General features: G+C 44.7%; 1 pseudogene; it reads left to right on the forward strand.

The window, feature by feature from the left end:
* The first annotated feature begins 6,365 nt into the window (after positions 1 to 6,365).
* On the forward strand, positions 6,366 to 20,134 carry LOC131462890 (von Willebrand factor A domain-containing protein 7-like; annotated as a pseudogene).
* The last annotated feature ends 2,967 nt before the right edge of the window (positions 20,135 to 23,101 follow it).

Raw genomic sequence — 23,101 nt, forward strand, 5'->3', positions numbered from 1 at the left:
TAACTCTCCAACCATTTTTGGTTGTTTTGCTGCTTTTTATGTGTACTATAAAACTTGTACTTTGTATATTTTTCACAAGATACTTCTGATACTTTTCTGGTACATTTAATGTGAGCAACTTTAAGACTTTTACTGAAGTAATTTTCTTGTGGGTGACTTTAACTATGTCATTTTCATTTATGGTATTTGTACTTTATACACCTCTGCAAGCCATCATTACACCAGAGGATCAATGTATGGAATCAACAGAGTATATTGTGTCCCTGAAAGCTTTTGGTTTCATTGGTTAATTGTGTTTGTAGATGACTCGGGCAGCATACTCAACACATTGTCTTGAAACAAAATGTTATGTATTAAAACAAAACACTAGGTGGTGAGCTTCATTTTACTGATATTGAACATCATGTGTCAACAGCCGTCTGATACATCTTCACCAACCAAACATAGCTGGACCATTACAGATACCCTCAGCCCCTTACAGTCTCCAGTTAGAAAGGTACAGTATGTTTCTCACCTCAAGATTAGTGACATCACTGTGTCACTTCCACATTTTCTAATCTAAACTTGCTGTTGTGTACTGTCAGATGATGAAAACTCACACGCCACCACCAAAATCCCCCATCATGCTGGACACTGCACCCTCCTGCTCCCACGACCCAGTTGGAAAGGTACGTTTCCACCATGCACCGTTGGCACACACATACGCATTCACAAGTCACCTCATCTACATCTAGACAATAACTCAATGCACTAAAAGAAGCACAAAAAAACATACACACTCATAATGTGTCAATATATTGATTTGTATTGCAGTTTGGTACAGTTTAATTTTAAATTGGATACATCTGTGTGTGCCTTTGTGGCCATGAACAATATATAGAGTTTGGAGCTGTCACATCTAATTTAATTCCATATCCAATATATATGTTAATATGGAAGCACTAGCGTTCACTAGAAACTTCATTTTCCGAGTAAGTATTTGTTTTTCTGAGTAATTTATTTTTTGGTCTGTTTTTTTCAAATGAGTGCAATGCGCTTCTGTATTTTAAAGGTGTAGAAGTAAAAATATCAACAGAGTATATTGTGTCACTAATAGCCTTTGGTTTCATTGGTTAATTGTGTTCGCAGGTGACTCAGGCAGCTGCACCAACCGGAGAGCCCAGCACAGTTAAATTTGCACCCTCCTGCTCAAGTTCTCCTGTTGAGCAAGTATGTTTCTTCTGACACAGTTTAGTCATTTCAAATACTTGCAGCATATTCAACACATTGTGTTTAAACAAAAGGTTATGTATTAAAACAAAACCCAAGGTGTCTGAGACACCTTCACCAACCACACCCAGCCCCTTACAATCTCCAGTTAGAAAGGTACAGTATTTTTCTCACCTCCTGCTTAGTGACATCAATGTGTCGTTTCCACATTTTCTAAACTTGCTGTTGTGTACTATTAGATAACGACAACACCAGCAAAATCACCCATCATGCTGGACAACGCACCCTCCTGCTCCCATGACCCAGTTGGAATGGTATGTTTCCACCATGCACAGTTAACGCACGCACACACACACAAACGCTTGCATTCACAAGTCGCCTTATCTACATTTAGACAATAACTCAATCCACTAAAAGGAGCACACAAAAAAATACCATCATATTGTGTCAATATATTGATATATGTTCCGGCTTGTTACAGTTTTATTTTTAATAGTATAAATATGTGTGTGCCTGGGTGGCCATGAACAATATGTAGTGTTTGGTGCTATGACATCAAAGTTTGTATTCCATTGTGTGTGTGTGTATGTGTGTAAAGGTGTACAAATAAATATACTGAAGATTATGAGGACCACATGTAAAAAAAAACATTGAAAGATTGCAAAGAAACTGCTGTGTAACGCTGTATAATAAAGCACTTTTTAAAAATCAGAATGACTTCAATAAAAAAATGTGTTTGTAATTAGTTCAACTTTGACAAAATTGTACAAAAAAACAGTTTGAACTGTGGCACAGGGAGAATTTACTTAACCATGTATGTTAATAACTGTAATCACAATAATCCTCCACATTTCTTTTCAGGCTTCAGCCAGGCCACAGGAGCGTTCCCTCAGGGCTACTCATTCTCAGAATGATACAAGGTACACGACTTTCTCTAGAAATCATCAGTGCACATGTAATGCTTTAACCTTCCTGGCCTTTCAAAATTAAGACGTGCACTTCAGCACACCTGACCTCGACAAAGTGCTCGAACAGGGAGATTCACTCTATGTTGCTATTAAGCAACAGCTCCTGATTGAGAAGAGGTTCCAAAGCAACCACTTGACTGTAGAAGAACTGCCCACCCAAGTTCTAACAGATGGAAATATCTACAGTGTACGCTTGTCTGATGTGAGATGTGACTATCTGAAAGCCCGGGCCAACAGCCCAGGAAGAAAGCAATGGTGGCTGCCCCTGGCTAAACAACTCAAGTGTCTGTCAAGAGATGTCAGCTTTGGTTTACTCCTTGTCTCTCCCGAGTGCTTTGCAGTGTTTCGCACCCAATCAGGACAGTATGGAATCTTTGATTCTCACTCGAGGAGTGCACGAGGTTTGCCTTCCCCAAATGGCAAAGCAATTATGCTGACATTCACTCACCTCCATGATCTGATTAACCACATACACAAGCTTTTTAGAGAGTGCAGTGCCTATGCCAGCTACGAGTTTGTGCTTTCTTTTGAAAGAGCAGTGTCCTCACCACCACCCCCACAAAGCAACGTGACAGCAGATGTCACAGAGAGCAATGTGGAGGACTCACCTCAACCTGCACCCAAAATGTGTGTGGAGGACCACGACCAAGAGAGCAGCACATGTCAAGAACAGCCAGAAAACACATATGTTAATGTGTCACATGTCGAAAACAAAACATCAAAGGCAGCACCAAGTATCTCCAAACTAAGTACTGCGACAAAAAGCTACACGCAGAGCATGCAAAGAGGAACAAGCACAACCTCAAAAGTCCACAGCTCGGAAAAGAAAGCTTCAAAGTAAAAAAAAAAACAAATATGCCACCTGCCCAGAATTTCGGGTGAAAAAAAAGCAAGCTATGAAAACCAAGTGTGTGGAAGACCGTCACTACCACAAAGGAGACTGTTGTCATACAGGAGGTATTATGCCAAGCCTCATGTTCAAGACAAAAAGAAAGAAAACATGGTCCGAAGATACATAGTGGATCCTGATTTTCAGAGCACACAGAAGAAATATATGGCTCATAGATACAGAGATCCTGATTTTCAGAGCAGACACAAAAAACGTGGCCCAGAGATACAAATCCAATCCTGATGTCAGCGAGAGCAAGAAAGTATACAGAACAAAGTATGCACGTGACCAGAAGTACAGGCTGAAAAAGATGACAACTGTTTACACCAGATATCACAGTGACCCAGACTTCAGACTGCACCATATACGGAGCTGTGCCCAACACAGAAGAAACAAGTTGGCTTCAAATGCAACCTTTCAAATGCATTACAGGTTGCAGCGTGCACTGAAAATAAAAGCAAAATACAAGCTCTTCAGAAGTCACCAGCAGAAAACTTCAAAGCCTGTTGTCGACCCTGTGATGGAATCGGCCATATTAGCATTTCGTGAAACCATTCACCAGGGACCCACATGTGTCTGCACAGTCTGCCACCGGCTGCTCTTTCCTAACCAAGTGAAGCAGTGCAACAGATCCAAATATGTCAAAAACACCCGTGTGGCATCTGCTTGCTTGACCGGAAAGTATGTTCACGTTTGTGACGGCGAATGCTCAGCTTCTTGTACTATTCCAAAGGAGAGACTGCAGGAGTGGATCTGCCCCACTTGTGACAGTCACCTGACAAGAGGACAGATGCCATCCCTCGCAGTAGCAAACAAGCTGGAGTTAGCACCCATCCCCCTAGAGCTAGCTGAGCTAAATGTGCTTGAAAGGCAGTTGATTGCCAAAATTCTGCCTTTTGCAAAGATCGTTGCTTTGCCCAAAGGACAGCAAAGAGCAGTACGCGGTGCTGTTGTTTGTGTGGCATCAGAGGTGGAGTCAACCGTAAACTGTCTCCCAAGACCCAACACTGAAGCCCAGCTTCTGCAAGTAAAGCTGAAGAGACACATCAAGTACAAAGGTCATCAATTCTTCTACACAGTCAACATGAAGAATGTGCTAGCTGGACTAGCAACACTGAAAGAGACACACTCTGAATATCGCAACATCAAAATAGATGAGAGTGCAACTTTTGAAAGTCTCCAAGATGACCATGAAGAAGAGGACACAGAACAGGTGGATCAGTCTGAAAATGCTGCACAGCCCCAGCAGAGCAATTCTGCAGAGGGAGACATGGAAGCCGTTGCACCCACTTCCACAACAGGTGAACAGGACCAGCTCAGACCTGGCTTGGCCCTGGACACTTGCATGCAGCCCCCTGATATAGCACAGGAAATATTGTCCTATGGTTGTGGAATATTCAGCATTGCACCCGCCCAAGGCAACAAACCTGTAGGCTTTTTTTCCATACCAAAACTTGAATCCATGGCATTTCCTGTGCAGTTCCCAACTGGACCAAACACGTTAGATGAAATCAGACTGATCAAACTGTCACCAAGTATGTACTTTAACGCCAGACTCTTCTCTGCAGATGCCCGATTTGCAAGTGACCAAAGTTACCTTTTCTTTGTCCAGTTTGTCACAGAAACACATTTGGCCAACAGCAGCATGTCAATCCAAATGCGTAAAGGTAAAATTAAGTCAAAAGACCGTCGCCGAATTTCCAACCGAATGCTTCAGGACAAAAATGAGGTGGAAAAACTCATCCAAAATCAGGACGTCACACGCATCATGCAGCCCCTGAGAGGAACTCCAGCATATTGGAACAAAACGCTGAAGGATCTTCACGCTATGGCCAGACAGTTGGGAAAGCCTACATTTTTCCTAACATTTCCGAAATGAGGCCTGAAGTCATAGAGGGGATTAAAGCTCAACAAGGTGAGGAAGTCAATTTTTCATAGCTCGACTGGAATGCCAAGTGTGACATTCTACGGAGTAATCCTGTCACGCGCATGTTTGAGAAGAGAGTTTATGCGCTCATGACGAGTCTCATCATGTCTCCTGCTCAATCCATCGGTGAAGTGAAGGATTTTTTTTACTGTGTGGAGTTTCAAGCCAGAGGAAGCCCACACATTCATATGCTGGTCTGGATCAAAGATGCACCCGTGTTGGGAGAATGTTTGGAAGAGGAGGTCGATTGGTACATATCATGTGAGAAGCCCAACCCAGACACAGACCCTGAGCTGCACAAAATAGTTTCTGAGGTTCAAGTTCACAGCAGAAACCATTCATACGTACGCTAAACACCGAGAGGTCAGCGCTCAAGAGGCTGTGGCACGGACATGCAGCTTGCCTCTGAAAAAGTAGTGTTGTCTTTGTCCAGACTGATGACAAATGGGAAATGTGCAGTCAACAGATTCCCTCGCTTCTCAGAGAAGAAACAACCCAAGAAGTATTACCGACGCCTGCGCAAACTGTATTTTCCACACAGATCAGACAAAGATCTGACCAACGAGACATGTCCAACATACGAGCACTTTTACAAAAGTGGCCGCAAATGGGATCTCGAAGTCAAGCGTATCGTGGACAACAACAAGAAGCGATATGAAGGCTATGGCAGGCAAGTGAACAGTGCCCTGGAGAAGATGCAACAGATGGGCCCAACTCTCAACGCGTGGAACACCTTTGCACCAGAGGCTGAAGTGGATCGCATGGAATGTTTTGAGCAGCGACAACGCACAGATCCCAGTGACGACGAGGATGAAGATGGGGTTCCCGACTACCACGTCGACCCAAGAGCAGCGCAGGCATCCCGGGAATAGTTGCACCAAAGTTAAGCCCAGACTTTGTAAGAAAAATGTACCAAAGCCTCAACGAAACACAAGCATCCATATTCTACACTGTGCGTGAATGGTGCCTTCAACGTGTGTGGGGTCACGATCCCGAACAGTTTTTCTACCTCGTCTCTGGCGGAGCTGGCTGTGGCAAATCTCATGTCATCAAGTCCATATATCAGGAAGCGACCAAAATCCTGGGCCAGCTCCCCAAAATCCGGGACTTCGCCGACATGTCCCAGCCCACTGTGTTTCTCACAGCATTTACCGGAACTGCAGCTTTCAACATCTTGGGGAAAATGTTACAATCCATTTTGAAACTGCCAAGGGATCTGAAACCGCCATATCAGGGCCTTGGAAATGCACTAGACGAAGTGAGAGCAACACTGGCGAATGCAGAGATTCTGATCATCGACGAAATCTCAATGGTTTCAATGGCTCTTTGCCTACGTCCACTGGAGACACAGGAAACCATTCGGAGGGATGTCTGTTCTGGCAGTAGGAGACTTTTACCAGTTGCCACCCCCTGGTAAAGCCAAACCACTCTGTGTCTACGAGGAGACTGTGTTGGATCTCTGGAAAGATTACTTTCAGATGGTCAATCTGACAGAGATCATGCGCCAGAAAGACGACCTAGCGTTCGCAGAACTGCTGAACAGGATTCGAGTTAAGCCAAAGAAGGATCCACTCGGCAGCGAAGACAAAGCCTTGCTCGCAACAGTTGTCGCTGACATCAGAGATTGTCCACCTCAAGCCCTGCACATTTTCGCTACAAACAAGAGGTGGAGGTGTCGTCATACTTTAACGCAGAAACATGATTGTTACTTTAAACGAGTCACAAGACTTGGCACTTTTCTGACCTAAGTCGACATTTTGATACATATTACAGTTTTTAAACAATCGCAGTTTACGTTCTTTGGATTATTTTTCTCAAAATTTATATTATGCATTACAGTGCTGTCCTGCTCAAGCATACACACATCACATAACACCCTGGCGCCTTCAATGCCTTCCACCACCCTGGTAAATTTATTTGGCACCAAAACATTCATACATACAATAATATGAACAATACACTCACTATGATAAATAATTCAATCCAAAAGTGTGAAAACTTAAGCAAACATGACATACAGTTTAAGTGCCATGATAAACGTCACCCTCACTGTTTCCGTCCACAGCGGACACTCTGTATGGAATGCTTCAGCGCCACCTGTCGAAACAACCTCTTGCCAAGACTGACAAACAGTCAGCAACACTCCCAGCTGCTCACCACTGGCTACTTCAGCACTTCCCCTCCTAAACCTCGGGGTATGATGATCAAACAGCTTCAACAGCCCACAGTTACAGAGTCAATTCTATTAAAAAGCATTTTCTGAGTAGCAATGGCATTTTTCCTTTTCAGGTAAATGTAGTCACGGAGGTATTCTGGACAGTAGCCGCTATATGGAAGCCAAAGGCGGCATCAACAAAGACAGCACCTCACCTCTCTTCTCACCTCACTATTACCTCCATGTGGAAGCTGCCACTTTGGCTACTGAGGCCACTCTGAGTGTACTGCGAGACCTCAGAGACACTGTGGGCCACACATCTTTCCTCCAGTTAGTTATCACTGTCTGAGTGATTAATTAGAATTTTCATTCATTTTCAGCTAAACAAATGTTCATTTTCTCTCTCCACACTTCCTCTGATAGACTATTCAGTGTGAAGCAGGCACCAGCTTTGGTGTTTGTAATCGACACCACCGGCAGCATGTTTGAGGAGATCACCGCTGCTCGCCTCCGGGCGCATTCCATCATCCAGAGCCAAGCCAACAGTCCTGGACAGGCTGGCACCTTTCTACTCATACCCAGTAGCATACCGTGGGGTTTCAGTCAGGGCCTTCAGTAAAAAAAAACACGCCATAGCGCACACGCACACCACTGCGCATCTATAGGCTACTGCATCATTACCACCACATCTTGCGTTATGTCACTCAGCAAACGCAATTTCACAAGACACAATAACAAGCTTCCACATAAGCATAGGCGTCAGTTACGCGGCGGAACACGTCCACGGTAATATTTATGATCAACAGTTTTGTCCTCCAGACTTCTAAAATTTTTTATCAATTTATCATTAACACTCAAACTACCGTAAATGATGTACCTCTTCGGTGTAGGTCTTCCTCTTGAAATAATTTCCTTCTTTTCTCCAAACGATTGCCGTGAAAAGTGCACACAAAGGAGATCAGAAACATGATGGATCAGTGGTGTTAATGCAGTGGTCATAGCTTACTTCAAAACCTGCCAAAGGTTCAAACGTCGTTGATGACAACAGCGGGGGCTAGCGCCAGACACATCGCTAGGCCTGGGGCGTTCTGTCACCATGCATCAAATTTTGATTGGCTGACGACACACGTCAGTATTAAAAAAAATAAAATAGTAATAATAAAAATACTTTTTTGATATTGTCAGGGCCAGCAGAGAAGGCCCTGCTGGCCCTGACCGCCCACCACTGCTCATACCCTTCCATGACCCAGGTGAGGGTATTTTCATTCATATATTTTGCGTTCCCTGAACTGAACAACGCCGGTTACAAATGTGAACATGAACGTGAGCATTTATTTTCTCATAATTTTGGAACTATCGGATGCTGGGCCTCTTCAATTTGGTCTGGACAATTAAATGTGAGTAGTAATTACATCCGAGATCGAGAGCAACAAGAGGTGGACTCAGGTTACTACGGTGGCCATTACATATTTAAAAGAATGTAAACACTCTTCCACTTCCACAACTATTTCTTCCCTCGACTATGCATCAGGTTTATGTGGGCATTGTTCTGTTTGCATATTAAGTTTTGGCTTTTCCATTAAAGCTGGTGAATCATATTGAGGCAAGATGGCCGCCTCTATAAAGCAAGTATACACAAAAGACTAACAATATAAATTATACTTAATTTCTTTAATTAAACCCTTCACACGGGACCTTTAAATTTAGCCGAGAAACTAATTTGCCCTACATTTCACCCATCTAACTCTTCTGTTGTACTGTACTTTGTAGTTGTAGGGCCAGTGTATGAGACCAGTGACCCAAACCAGTTCATGGAGCACATGAATAACTTGATAGCGCTTGGAGGAGGAGACTACCAGAGATGTGTCTCTCTGCTATTCAGGTAACTTTAGACGCACGTATCAGGTAGGTTTGAAATGCAAAAGCATGCAAGCATCTCACGTAATTTCCCATTTTTACTGTGTGATTACAGTTGGCACTCACTCACAGTCCACCTCTGTCAGAGATCTTTGTCTTCACTGATGCCTCACCTAAAGATGCGCACTTGTTTGACACAGTGAAGGCACTGGCCCTTGAGAAACAGAGCAAGGTAGGTTTTCAATTTCAAGATTATTTCTTACTGACAAGACGGATCAGAGAGGACTCAGACGCAGAGGCCTTTTAATTGTCTTTATTGGCACTCGGAAACAAAACACAAGGCAGATCCTCTTTACTGAGTGAAAACAAAGTGTGGCTATGAAAAACTATAACCAATGGAGAGCGCAACGCTCTTCAAAAGAAACGTTGCGGAACTATAAACGCGGAAAAAAAAAATCACTCCGAAGAGAAAACAAACTCAGACTATGGTTATCATGTAAAACTTAAACAGAAAACTCTCCAAACGGAGGAAAACAAAGCTCTAAACACTTCAAAACGAAAACTAACTCTAAAGCACAATCCTATTGATTGGCGATCTTTAACTAACAAAGGACGAGGTCAAAAACAAAGCGCAATCTAAATGATTGGATCTAATCAATCTGACTAATAAAAGGTAAGTCACAATCTTAGTGATTGGAGTTCCTAAAAGGCTGTGAAAATGAACAAACAGAAATCTCTCCCAAGGAGGAAAACAAAAGGGGCTATAAATCTTAACTAAGGTATCAGCTAACAGGCTATGATAAGAAAACTTACAAAAAGAAAGCGTCGCTCACAAAGAGGATCAAAAACTTGTGGCATCTGTGGCTGTGACAAGGAGCTCTGGTGATCAGGCATGGGCAAAAACACACCGGCACTGAAACAGGGAAACAGAGAGTTTTTAAAGTCCACATGGCTTAATTGTCAGCAGGTGTGTGTAATCAGGGCCGGCAGGCTGGCAGAGAAGGGGGCGGGGCAAACTGCCGGAGTTGTAATAAGGGAACAAGTACAAAATCAGGAGACGTATGAGGACATCTCTGCACATGCTTCACAAGAACACAACAAATAAGGAATAAAGTATTAGAAAATTACAAAATATGAAAAAAAAAACATGCCACAGCGAATATGGAGCATTAAACTTGCATGAAGAATGTGCATGAATAATCCAATCAGTCAAAGTGGATAAGATAATGACTGACTTTAGTCTTCCTGACTGAACTGAAATGCCCACACTGTTCTCAGTTTGACGGAGCAAATGTGTCTGTGTCAACCAAAACACTACCGTTCACATTACATTTGTCTTGCATATTTTATACATCATGTCTGCATTATAGACTCTTAACCCTTTTCAAACTGGAAACACACATTGACCACAGACATGGAAAGTATAAAGGTCATTTCATCATTCCCGCAGGTGACCCTGCTGCATGTGGAAAGTGCCCAGGATCTTGTGTCCTCTCATTCCTTCAGAGTTGACAGCTCGGTAAAAAAATGTCACGTTACACATCATCGGCGTCCTGAAAGAGTGCATCCTGACCAGTCCTTCAGGTAACTGTCCTTCCTTCCTACCGAATACAATATGTCACACTTTGTCTCACAATGTCTCAGAAACACCTCGGACAAATTTATTCATACTTACTTCATACTCATACTTAAACACAGGCTTGGTGACGTTAGTCTTGGTTAACCCTAACCCTAACCCGCTGACGTTCTTTGTCTGCCTTTAAATAAATAAAATTGTGTCCCACCTTTTCAGATTATTCACAGCTTCACTCTCAGTAGCAATGGAGTAAATGGATTTATTGTGATTATTATAATTTTTATTATTATTATTTTTATTTGGGAACTACAGACGCTGTTGCATCGCATTGTTCCAGTGTGATATTACACACAGTGAGTTAGAAATAGAATGATTTAAAGCAGCAGCAGTGTTAAAATCACAGTAAAAGATTGAAAACATTTAACGCATCTCTTGTCAGACAAAAGCCAGTCTCTGTTGGGCGAGAGCGGCCGCTTCGCAGAGTTGGAGCAGTTCGAGGGTCTGTACCGCATCAACATGTTTCCTCCAATACAGCCGGGCCAGTGGAGAGTCCACGCCAAGAGTGATGGACACCTGACATTCAATGTGATCGGTAAAAAAAAAACACACTGCCAATAAACCCTCCTAACTGTTACGGAGTGGTCAGAAACAATTTGTCATTTGATCTGCTCCATCAGGTGACAGCAGCATAGATTTCCTGTATTACTTTGCCACTGTAAGCAATGACACACACCCAGGTCTGGCTAGAGTGGAAGGTAGTCCTGTCGCAGGTAAGCATTTTTTATTTAAAGTTAGAAAACTATGGATGTGTCAGTGACTGTAAGGATCAAACCGGATATGTTGTTCAAATCTCCCCAGGTGTCCCTGCCTTTCTGGTGCTGGCTGTCACAGGCCTGGTTCCTGACAACGAGGCATCTTTCAGCCATGTGACACTCTTGGGGGCTAAAGGGGAGAACCTCCAAAGATGAAGCTGAATTCCTCCTCCTCCTCCTCCTCTTCTTCTTCATCATCTCATTCTGTGGACCAGCTGGTGGGATGGGTGGACTCGGTTCCCAGAGTTCCCTTCTGTGTTCGACTTACAGGTTGAGACACAACAGGAAAGAAGCTGGAGAGGGTTTCCACAGAGATGGTACAGCCCACTCATGTTCAGATACAGGTACTCAGAAGTACATGTGATGATGAACTTAAAGAATTGAAAAATCTCTAATAAAAAGTTTTGCTTTTTTTCTCTCAAACAAATCTAAAAGTAGCGGTTCACAAATTTGACTGGTCAACTTTTAGTTTTAGAACTAAACTTGGTCATATTTATCGCCTTTTCATACCACTCTGTGTATATGTGGATTTTCTCTTCATACATCCTCATGTTTTTGCACCGCAGGTGAAAACTATTTTGGCTGGTATAAAAACTTTGTGGGGTAGATAACCGCTGCTGTATGTCCGGCTAGAACATAATATTGTCCATTTGAGCAATAACCAGTCCAACTTGTCTTTAACGTGTTTACTTCGAACATGTGTGGTTTCTGCAAATACAAATACAGACAGAAAATAAACTAAATATGACATGCAGGTGTCTCTTCTGTGCTATGCAAATTAGCTGAGGTTATAATATAAAGTAAGTTCAAAATACGACAATTAGCATCATTCATAACACACATAAACAACCTATGATCACAAATAAGTATTTATATTAAGACACTTACTTGGTAATGCACGCACACATAGTGATTAACAATTGAGAGGGAGAACTTGAACAAAATCCCGTTTTTCTTAACATCCAATAGAGGCATGGGTCCTAGCTTTAGGTGGCCATAAACATGCCTGATTAAAACTAAACAGTATCTATGAACTGGTCACAAGGGGGCGCCAAAACTGCACAAACAGAAACAGCCTGGCCTTTTTAACAGCGGCCCCCAAATCTGTGGAGCAGATTTGTGTTCATTAGGCCAGTCGAGAATCTTCGTCTCGACTGGCAGGTAATTTGATGGTCTGACGAACATTTTGTCCTTCACTTGAACCTCTGCAGCTCGGACCTTGTCATCACTCCCCCGTAGTATTTTCTTGACAGTTCCGACAGGCTAGAGGGCTCTTGGAGATTGTGGATCGGCCAGCATGACCACAGTTCCAACCTTGAGATCTTCCTTGTCCTCTGTCCATTTGCTACGAGTTTGCAGAGCAGGTAAGTAGTTCTGTGTGAAGTGTCTCCAAAACTGGTCACTGAGGATCTGGCTATGTCTCCACCGTTTTCTACTCAGAAGGTCGGATTCAGGATACACAACCTGCGGTAAAGCAGAATCATGCCGCCACATCAAGAGTGTGTTTGGTGTGATGGGATCTGGATCTGCGATATCCGATGACACATAACCCAGAGGTTTAGAATTCAATATTCCTTCTATCTCCACTAGCACCATTCTCAGCACCTCTTCAGGGACAACTTGCACTCCCAGAGTGGTACAGAGGGCGGATTTTATGGATCTTATCTCCCTCTCCCACACTCCTCCAAAGTGTGGGGCCTTTGGAGGGTTAAAGTGAAAGTCGATCTGTTGTGAGGCCAACTGGGTTTTGAGAAGGGGGGCTAGTTCCCTGTAGGCCTGCTTTAGCTCTGTATTACCTCCCTTGAAATATGTGCCTTGATCGGAGTAAACTTCATGGGGTTTGCCTCTCCTGGCAATGAGTCTGCGCAAAGACATCAAGAAGGCATCGCTGTCGAGACCACTGAGGATGTCAATGTACACAGCCCTGGTTGTTAGACATTTAAACAGGATGCCCCAGCGTTTCTCAGTCCTTCTTCCCACCTTGACCTCTAGAGGGCCAAAACAATCCATCCCAGTGGAAAAGAATGCTGGATGGTGGAGTCTGAGGTGTGCTGGAGGCAGGTCAGCCATTTTGGGTACCTCTGATTTAGCCCTCCATCTTTGACATTCTGGACATTCATGCTGAAGCTTGCGCACCGCTTGCCGGCCTCTCAGAATCCAATAGCGCCTGCGTATATCCGCAAAGACTCGCTCAGGTCCTGGATGGCGTAACTGCTCATCGTAGGCCTTGATGATGAGTTTAGTGATGTGATGTGCTGGATCAAGTACGATTGGATGAAGGGTATCTGGATTCAGGTTACAGTGGCGGAGACGACCACCAACTCTTATCAGCTCCCTTTCTTGATCCCACTCAGGCGATAGTTTCAGGAGACGACTATCAGAGCTTACAGGTTTACCAGCCTTCAGGTGTTCCACTTCTATGAGGAAGCTGTCACTTTGTGCCCTTCTGAGAGCAGCTAGTTCAGCCTGACGGAAATCTTCCGCTGAAGGGCTGTCAACTCCCTTGGCCGCCCCGTGGAAATTATGCACCATGGCCTCCAGCAACTCTTGGAAATGACTGAACTGGTGTGGGTCAGGCACCGGTGGAATTGTGCTGTTTGAAATCTGTCCACAGAATACAGATCTTCTCATCACCTCAGAAATGTCCTTACTTGCAGCATCTGGTTTGACTGGCCACGTTAATGGGTGTTGCCTTATGAACTCTGGGCCTTGACTCCAGTGATTGTTCTCTTTGAGGTAAACAAGAGTCTTTCCACGCGTGATGTCATCTGCCGGGTTGTTTTGTGAGTCCACATAGCGCCATGACTGGGGATTGGTGAGCTCTTGTATTTCCGCTATCCTGGTTCCTACAAACACTTTGTACTTACAGGATTCTGACTGGAGCCAAGTAAGAACTGTTGTGGAGTCGGTCGCATAGATGTAGTCGTGTATTTTGAGAGTGAGCTCCTTCTTCAGCACTGCCGCAAGTTGAGCTCCAGTTAGAGCAGCACAAAGCTCTAGCCTGGGCATCTAAAGCTGTTTTTTCGGGGCCACACGTGATCTAGCTGCTAGGAAGGATACTTGTGTACCGCCTTCTTCAGAACTTGTGCAGAGGTAGCTCACTGACCCATATGCTTGCTCTGAAGCATCACTGAAGATGTGAATTATCCTGTTGCAGGTGGAAGGGTTGGAGTTTAAGTTAGTGTAGCACCTGGGAAAGGTGATCTCAGTGAGCTGGGAAAGTTCATCTTCCCAGCGTGTCCACGCTTTGAGCAGGTCCTTGGGTAAGTCAGGGTCATCCCATCCCTGTTTTTTCATCCAGAGTTTCTGCACCAAGATCTTGGCTCTGGTGATATATGGGCTGATATACCCTAATGGGTCGAATTGACTGGCGAGAACTTTGTATATAACTCTCATTGTTGGCTGCTCTCTGACTGAAGGAGCCGGTTTATAGCTCAAAGTATCCGAACGGCAATGCCACACGAGCCCTAGGGCCAACTCTTGTGGGTCATGACTGTTCTGGGTAAACCAGAGTTTTGCACTCTGATGTGCACTCAATCGATAGGTGTTCAATCGCCTCGGGGTGGCTGGTTGCCCACTGAGTTCAAATCCACCTTCTGCTAGTAGACCCCGTAGCTTGCTGGCTAGTGACTTGGCCTGTTCAACTGAAGGCAGATTTTGCAGCCAGTTGTCCACATAGAAGCAACATTCAACTGCTGTTTGCACGTCTTCATTGGGCTGACTGTTGTTTGTCACATGGGTTTGCAAAGCGAACGTTGCACAGCAGGGGCTTGAGACCGTTCCAAATGGCAGGACTAACCACTGGTACACTTCGGGAGATTCAGTGTTAGCATTCCGCCAGAGAAACCTGAGGTACGGCTGGTCTTCAGGCAAGAGACGTACCTGGTGGAACATCCCCTTTATGTCGCTACTGATGGCCACCACATTCTCTCTGAATCGCAGCAACACTCCCAAAAGACCTGAGCTTTGTGTAGGGCCAGGGAGCAGGTGCTCGTTCAATGACAGTCCTTTGTACTTGAATGAACAGTTGAACACTACTCGGTTCTTGCCATTGTGGGTTACCATGTGATGGGGAATGTACCACCCTGGACTGGTATCAGCTTCAGCCGGTTTGATCCTCTTGACATATCCTGAGGTGAGAAGCTTGTTGATTTCAACTTTGTAAGCTGTGGTCTTGCCTGTGTCATTTGAGAACCCTTTTTCTGTACTGCGTAAATGGGGAAGTACAGCTTCTTTGGGTGATTTCAGCTGAGGCAGGTTCCCTTTCCACAGCAGTGGTGTGGCGTATCTTTGAACACCATCCACTTCGACCCTTACAGTTTTCCCTGCCAATGTCTTGAGCACTTCTGAGTCCTCTCTTGACCTGGTAACAACCTTCTCGCTACGATACGGCAAAATGTCCTGCTGCCATAAACGTTCGACGTGAGTGAAGAGATCGACTTGAGCTCGCCTAAGCGGTGGTGAATAAGCATTGTGAAGAGGGGAGAGAATGCATTAGGTACCTTGATGGGCCTTGTTGGGTCCAGTCCATTTCCGTCTTGACTGCAGCCGGACCATCTGGCGGACCACATCGGACTGGCTCTGTTGGGAGAATGAGGTGTGGATGGTCGGCCCCTATTAGAAGCAGTGGTGGGGCATGATTAATGGCAGGGATGGGCAAGTATCTGAGGTGATGGTATTTTCTTTTGAGAGCAGCTACTGGATAGGAGTGACTTCCTAGAGCTAGCTCTTTAGCTGTAAAAGCATGCTGTATTTGGTAGTTGTAATTGGGACTGGTAGCAGAGGACACCATGAATGACACAGATGCCCCATGAATAGTACAGGCGTCTTGTCGCACAGTGCGCAGATGTAAGTTCTCTGGGCTGCCATGGAGTCCTAAAGCCTGAGCTGCCTTGTAAAGTAGAATGGTGCGCTCCGATCCATCATCGAGCACAGCGTAGGTATTGACTGATGAGTCACCATTTTTCAGGATGACTCGAATGATGACTTACTTTGTTGCTGCTAGTAGGTCTGTCCACGTACAGTGCTTCAGCTGTAGAATTGACTGCAGGGGTGCTGTCGGCAGAGACTAGACGGCTGGGTGTGGGGGTAAAGCCTTGACTTGTGTTTACGTCATGCAGCACCTCTAAATGCTTTCCTTTGCATTTCTTACATCTTGCCTTTAGAGTGCATTGTGATGATAAATGCTCGCAACTACACCTCCAGCATCTCTGGTTTGAACAAATCCAGTTATCTATTTGCTCCGTTGTGAGGATTTTAAAGTTAGTGCACTGGTTCAGAAAATTAGTAGAGCCTCCTCCAGTTTCAGATGATCCAGTAGAATCTGATATTTAAACTGTTGTGTAGCATCCCGTGGCAGAAGGTTATCAAGTGCAATCTTGAGACGAGTGAACTCTCGTGGATCTTCATTCACAAAATAAGGAATAGTTGGAGTTGGCCCTCGATATGTCCGTTCACTGCGGGATGGTGAGAACATACGGTGTTGGCTGTATCTAGGGGATTCATATCTGTTGGCAGGTCTATCATTATGTTGATAGTAATTTGAATGTCTGTCATCAGAGTAGGTGGACATGGGTCTTCTATGGTCATCTGTCTGGTAGTAATAGTAGTCAGAAGAATAATAACGTCTGTTATGACGCTGTTGTGAGGACTCACGGTGGCGGCGTGGACTCGGAGACTCACGGCGGCGTTGCCCTGGACTCGGAGACTCGCCCTGGACTCGGAGACTCACGGTGGTGGCGTGGACTCGGAGACTCACGACGGGTGTGGACTCGGAGACTCACGGTGGCGGCGTGGACTTAGAGACTCACGATGGTGGCGTGGACTCGGAGACTCACGATGGTGGCGTGGACTCGGAGACTCACGATGGTGGCGTGGACTCGGAGACTCACGACGGTGGCGTGGACTCGGAGACTCGCGGTGGCGGCGTGGACTCGGAGACTCACGGTGGCGGCGTGGACTTGGAGACTCGCGGCGGCGTTGCCGTGGACTCTGGGACTCACGGTGGTGGCGTGGTCTTGGAGACTCACGATGCCGCCGTGGACTCGGAGACTCACGGCGGCGTTGCCGTGGACTCTGGGACTCACGGTGGCGGCATGGACTTGGAGACTCACGATGCTGTTGGCGTGGACTGGGTGACACACGACGTCGGCGTGAATTAGCAGACTCACGGCGGGGTCCCCGTGGACTCTGGGACACACGGTGGTGGCGTGGACTAATAGACTCACGGCGACGGCGTGGACTAGTAGACTCACAGCAGCGTTGCCGTGGACTCTGGGACTCACGGTGGTGGCGTGGACTCGGAGATTCACGGTGGCAGCGTGGACTAGTAGACTCACGGCGACGGCGTGGACTAGTAGACTCACAGCGGCGTTGCCGTGGACTCTGGGACTCACGGTGGTGGCATGGACTCGGAGATTCACGGTGGCGCCGTGGACTAGTAGACTGACCGCAACGGCGTGAACTAGTAGACTTGTTAGCAGGACAGGAAACAATGCTTTCTTCTGATGAGCTGTCTCCAGAAGAGTCTTGTTTACTTCCTGACTTTATTTCTTCAGATGGTTCTATTTCTCTCTCGTGATGTTCAAGTCTCACCTCATAGTCTTTTAAGTAGGATGGAGGATGAATTGAGCATTTAGGTCTGGTTTGCTCTTCTTCTTGAGTGGACATCTTGTCTGCAGTAATTATCATCCGGCTCGAAGGACCATGAAAACTATTTTGGCTGGTATAAAAACTTTGTGGGGTAGATAACCGCTGTTGTATGTCCGGCTAGAACATAATATTGTCCATTTGAGCAATAACCAGTCCAACTTGTCTTTAACTTGTTTACTTCGAACATGTGTGGTTTCTGCAAATACAAATACAGACAGAAAATAAACTAAATATGACATGCAGGTGTCTCTTCTGTGCTATGCAAATTAGCTGAGGTTATAATATAAAGTAAGTTCAAAATACGACAATTAGCATCATTCATAACACACATAAACAACCTATGATCACAAATAAGTATTTATATTAAGACACTTACTTGGTAATGCACGCACACATAGTGATTAACAATTGAGAGGGAGAACTTAAACAAAATCCAGTTTTTCTTAACATCCAATAGAGGCATGGGTCCTAGCTTTAGGTGGCCATAAACATGCCTGATTAAAACTAAACAGTATCTATGAACTGGTCACACGGGGGCGCCAAAACTGCACAAACAAACAGCCTGGCCTTTTTAACAGCAGGTGTTGTCTGTCCCTCGCCTGGTACCTGGCCACAGCTCGGTTGTGGATTACAGCATCCTGAACCACGGCCCGGCCCGACTCTTCAGTCTGAGCATGGAGGACGACTGTGGATATCTTCATAATAGAGGACCTCACAGGTTGGACAAACAAAAAAGAAAACATCATATGAACAGTCTATGTCTTCCTATTAAATTCCTCCGCATCCCATCTTTTCAGCCACTTCCTGTCATCTAAACCTTAGATTCCACAATAAGGGGGCATGACCCCCACCGAAGGGGCCCAAAGCTCAAAAGGGGGTCATGAAGCCTGTTTTATTTTGAGAGTAAAATAATCTTTCAGCATTTAATTCATGTTTTGTAAGGGAATGCAAAAAATGGGCGTAGAATAATTACAAGAAAATTAGATAAACACTTACCAAACAAATTAGGGCCCGTGAAAATATGAACACGGGTCTTAAAAAGAGAATGCTGAACGTCTGATAAATTAAAAAAGGTCACAAAGGCTCCCTAAATGTAAATTATAATACAGGGAGAATGTAACATAAACATCAATTTAAACTTTGCAGTTGCCATACAAAACAAAGCTGCTCTGAATTATTCAGGGTTATATGTAAGGTTCAGTGAATTTAATATGGCACGTTTATATAGAATCTGAATTTCCACCTCAGTTTTGTTTTCATTATCCCTCAGGTTCCATGTTACAGAACACGGGTCCTTTCATGATCAGGTGAACCTTCACACTCCTGCGACAGCTCAGGCCGGAGCAACAGTCACTCTTACCCTCACTGTTCGCGCTCTTGACTCTGCAGACTCAAATTATGCGGTTGACCGTGGTCCCTCTGGTGAGTATGAACTGAAAACTAATAAGATAAGCTCCTCTCTTTGTTACTTTCTGAATCAAGGTCTCCTTTGTGTCAGTCTTACATTACTCTAAATTTTGTTTTAGGATCCTGATACACTGCCACCATCCTGCTCTGCTGCAGGAGGACAGTTCACCTGTCCCTCTATTTGCAGTCTGTCTAACTGGAGTATGTCTCTGGTCGTGTCAGACAGAGGGCGCTCTGGCCTCGCTGCCCTCCAGCTACAGAGAGGTGAAGGTGCTCTGACGTTATATCTCAATCCTCCTCCCACAGAGGACAGCATAAGAACAGCCCAGTCTGGCCTCCATAAGCACCAAGCACACAGGGACCAGACAACCAGCATGGGGCGCCACTACCATCATCTCTACAAGGCCAGAATAGAGAGAGGAGACTTGCCTTTAAACGTGTCAGAATGGGCCTCATCTCAGCCTCTGTGGGTGAGATACACATCCAGCTGCTGCTCTGCTCAGGCAGAGCTGCTGGTGTGGGACACAGCTGGAAACATGAAGCGCTGCCACCTCATGCTTGGTCAGCAGAGACAGCAAAGAGACAAGAGCACAGAGACCAATGGAACTGAGCACATCACACTCACTGCACTCTCTAACTTCTTTGTCTTTGTCTTTGTCCTGCTGTGGTTTTATTTGCTTTAGCTCCATGTCATTATTAGTGTTTTGCAGGTCAAACTATTTATGTATGTGGTGATCACTGGATCTGAGTTTTCTAGATGACAAGTAAATCCAAGGCAATATGAAGCTTGTCCTTTTTTGGGGGGGGGGGGGGATCTGTGCACTTGAATAATGCTTCCTTCATGATTGCTGATGTTAAATGTCGACTACTGTGATGAATAATAAATAAATTGTAATGAATAAAAGAATGGAAACTGAATAGGTCTTTTACACTTTCAGTATCTATACACCAACAATTTACACAAAGACATGGTGAAAATAGTTTATAAATAATTTGCTACATTTTTCATCTTTACCACATTTTAACCTTAATGTTGAGCAGTAGCTGACAGCCAAACATGAAATAAAAGACATCTTGTTGGTCCCCCTCCTGACAACACTGGGGTTTCTGGCAACGGGCAACTGCCAGGGGGACTGGCTGACACAAACAGTAGGAGCAATAATTGGTCTGCCACAGCTTTACCTTAGGTTTCCTTATATGATGGTGGATTAACAGGCAAATTAAAAAAGTTAATTTGCAGCAACGACTGGTTTTCCTATTGTAATGAGTGCTTATGGACCTCACTCATGTTGCTATAAGGGCACCAACGGAGAAGTCATTTATTAAAAGACTGTAAATTTAATGTAAATTGACAGCCCCCCATTTTCAACGTTTAACTCTATGGTTCTCAGACTGTGGTACGTGTACCACCAGTGGAGGAAACAGATTCAAAAATGAATAATTATCTGAATGAATTATTAACTTATCTCTTGCTCCATCATAAACTCATTTCGCTATACCAGTGTGTGAAGTACAGTATATGTTACGGAGGGTGATAAGAGAGTGAATTATCTTATTAGGAATAAACCTGCCTCTTGTGAAAAGTACTATTTAACCTTACTGATCTGAGATTGACACAGCATCCCCCATGACCCTCATGTGGAGGATAAAGCGGTAGAAGATGGATGGATGGATGATTTGTCATGACAGTAACATTTGGTTTTCAAAATAAAAACACTGAGAGAACCATGTCTCTGAGTGCACATTTGAAAGAACATCTTTGAATTGGAAAAATAATGAAAATCATCACAGCCATGTTTCAGAGACCTAATAACTGGACTTTGAGCAACTATATAAAGAGAGTTCTCTAAGAGTTCTGAATAAGAATGAAAAAGTTGTGTTCAGCACATTGATGTCTACTTATGAACTGGATAGTAAAATTTTTAATGTATAGTTTTAGAGAAGTTTTGAGTTGAAAGTCCCATATTTGCACCTTTAATCGAATAAATGATCAACTTTGAGCAGCAAAATAGCAAAATAAGATTGACTAGGTTGTGTTCAGGACATCTATGACGACTATCATACTGTAAATAAGACATTTCACTGTTAAAGTGCCAATATGGAACATTTAATTTGAAATTTCTCAAAAACTATACAGTAAAAATGTCTAATTTGCAGTGTGGTAGTAGTCATAGATGTCCTGAACACAACCTAGTCGGTCATGATATCAATGTGCTGAACACAAGCCACAGCCAGGCGGTGCTGTTGTGAAGCGCATCATTATGCCAACACTATGTCCACCAAATAAAACGTTTTTGCTCACATTCACTTCACCAAGAAGTAACTAAAGGTCATATCAAGTCCAATTCCTTTTCTTCCCTTTTCTCTCTGTGTCTGCCAGAGAGACAGAGAGGGACATCGAAAACATTTTTTTTTAATGTTTCTGGTGATCACGAGATACTTCCTCGTGAGCATGAGATACTTTATGGTGATCACGAGCAAAATGACCACTATGTGTTGTCGGTACAATTCTGGACTCAGGGCATAGGACACATGCCTACCAAAGAAGAAGAGAACAATGCTACAGCTATATGTATGTTTAAAATATAATGAAACAACTTAAGCGCAGCACCATTTAAATATCTAAATATATAAAGATACAGATTTCTATAATATTGTGGGCTTGAGTTGCAGTAACCAATAATGAGCAGAGAAAAATATGTTTGAATAGGAAGTGGGTCATTAAGGGCATGAGTACAACTCATGGTGCAATACACACTAACAGAAAACCGGCAGTAAGCTAGTCAAACACCACTTTGGTGGGCTGGACCACTGCTGGACCACTGTGAGTAAAGGGCCTTGGTCTCTGCCCCGATTCCATCCACCCTTGGACATTGGAGAGGACAGGGTCATTGTTCTGGTCATGCTGGAGTTGTGCTGCGTCAGTGTTCTTGAAGCCGTGGGCTGCAGATGATGCCTGGGGCTCACCGGTGCCGCTGTCTAGGTGGTTACCATCATTGTCGGCTGGTGTGTCAAGCAGAGCTGCTACTACCAGAGTACCCGCTTCTCGTTCCTCTGTACACCAGCAGTGTCGACCCTCCTCTTCCTCACAGGGCCACCGGGACAGTGTGCCTGCGTTGGTGTGGTGACGACCAGCCCGGTGATGGATTTCTAAGTCTTAGTCTTGTAGTGTCTCACCTAGTCAGCTGCCCCTCTTATTCTTTGAAGTGGAGACGCCAGGTGAGGGAAGCATGGTCGGTGCGCAGCAGGCACCTCTGACCATAGAGGTATGGACGAAAGCAGCGAAGGGCCAGGACAACAGCAAAACAGCTACAGGTTAAACAGTAGTTGCTCTCTGGACGGCCGAGCGCACGACTGAAGTAGGTGATGACCTGCTCTCCTTGCTCCACCTCCTGCGACAGCACTGCACCGGGACCCACGTCGCTGGCATAAGTGTCTACAATGAAGTGTCATTGGAGGTCAGGGTAGGCCAATATGGGGGCCTCGCTGAGTGCCAACCGGAGCTGGGAGAAAGCACGGGCAAGGTCCTCACCCCACTGGAATGCCTGTTCTTTCTGAGTCAACAGATAGGGGGTAGGCGATGATGGCAAAGTCCCTGACAAATCGCCAGTAGTAGGACGCCAGGCCGAGGAAGCTCCGCAACTCACCAA

The sequence above is a fragment of the Solea solea genome, chromosome 7 (assembly GCF_958295425.1).
Source record: "Solea solea chromosome 7, fSolSol10.1, whole genome shotgun sequence".
Lineage (NCBI taxonomy): Eukaryota > Metazoa > Chordata > Actinopteri > Pleuronectiformes > Soleidae > Solea > Solea solea.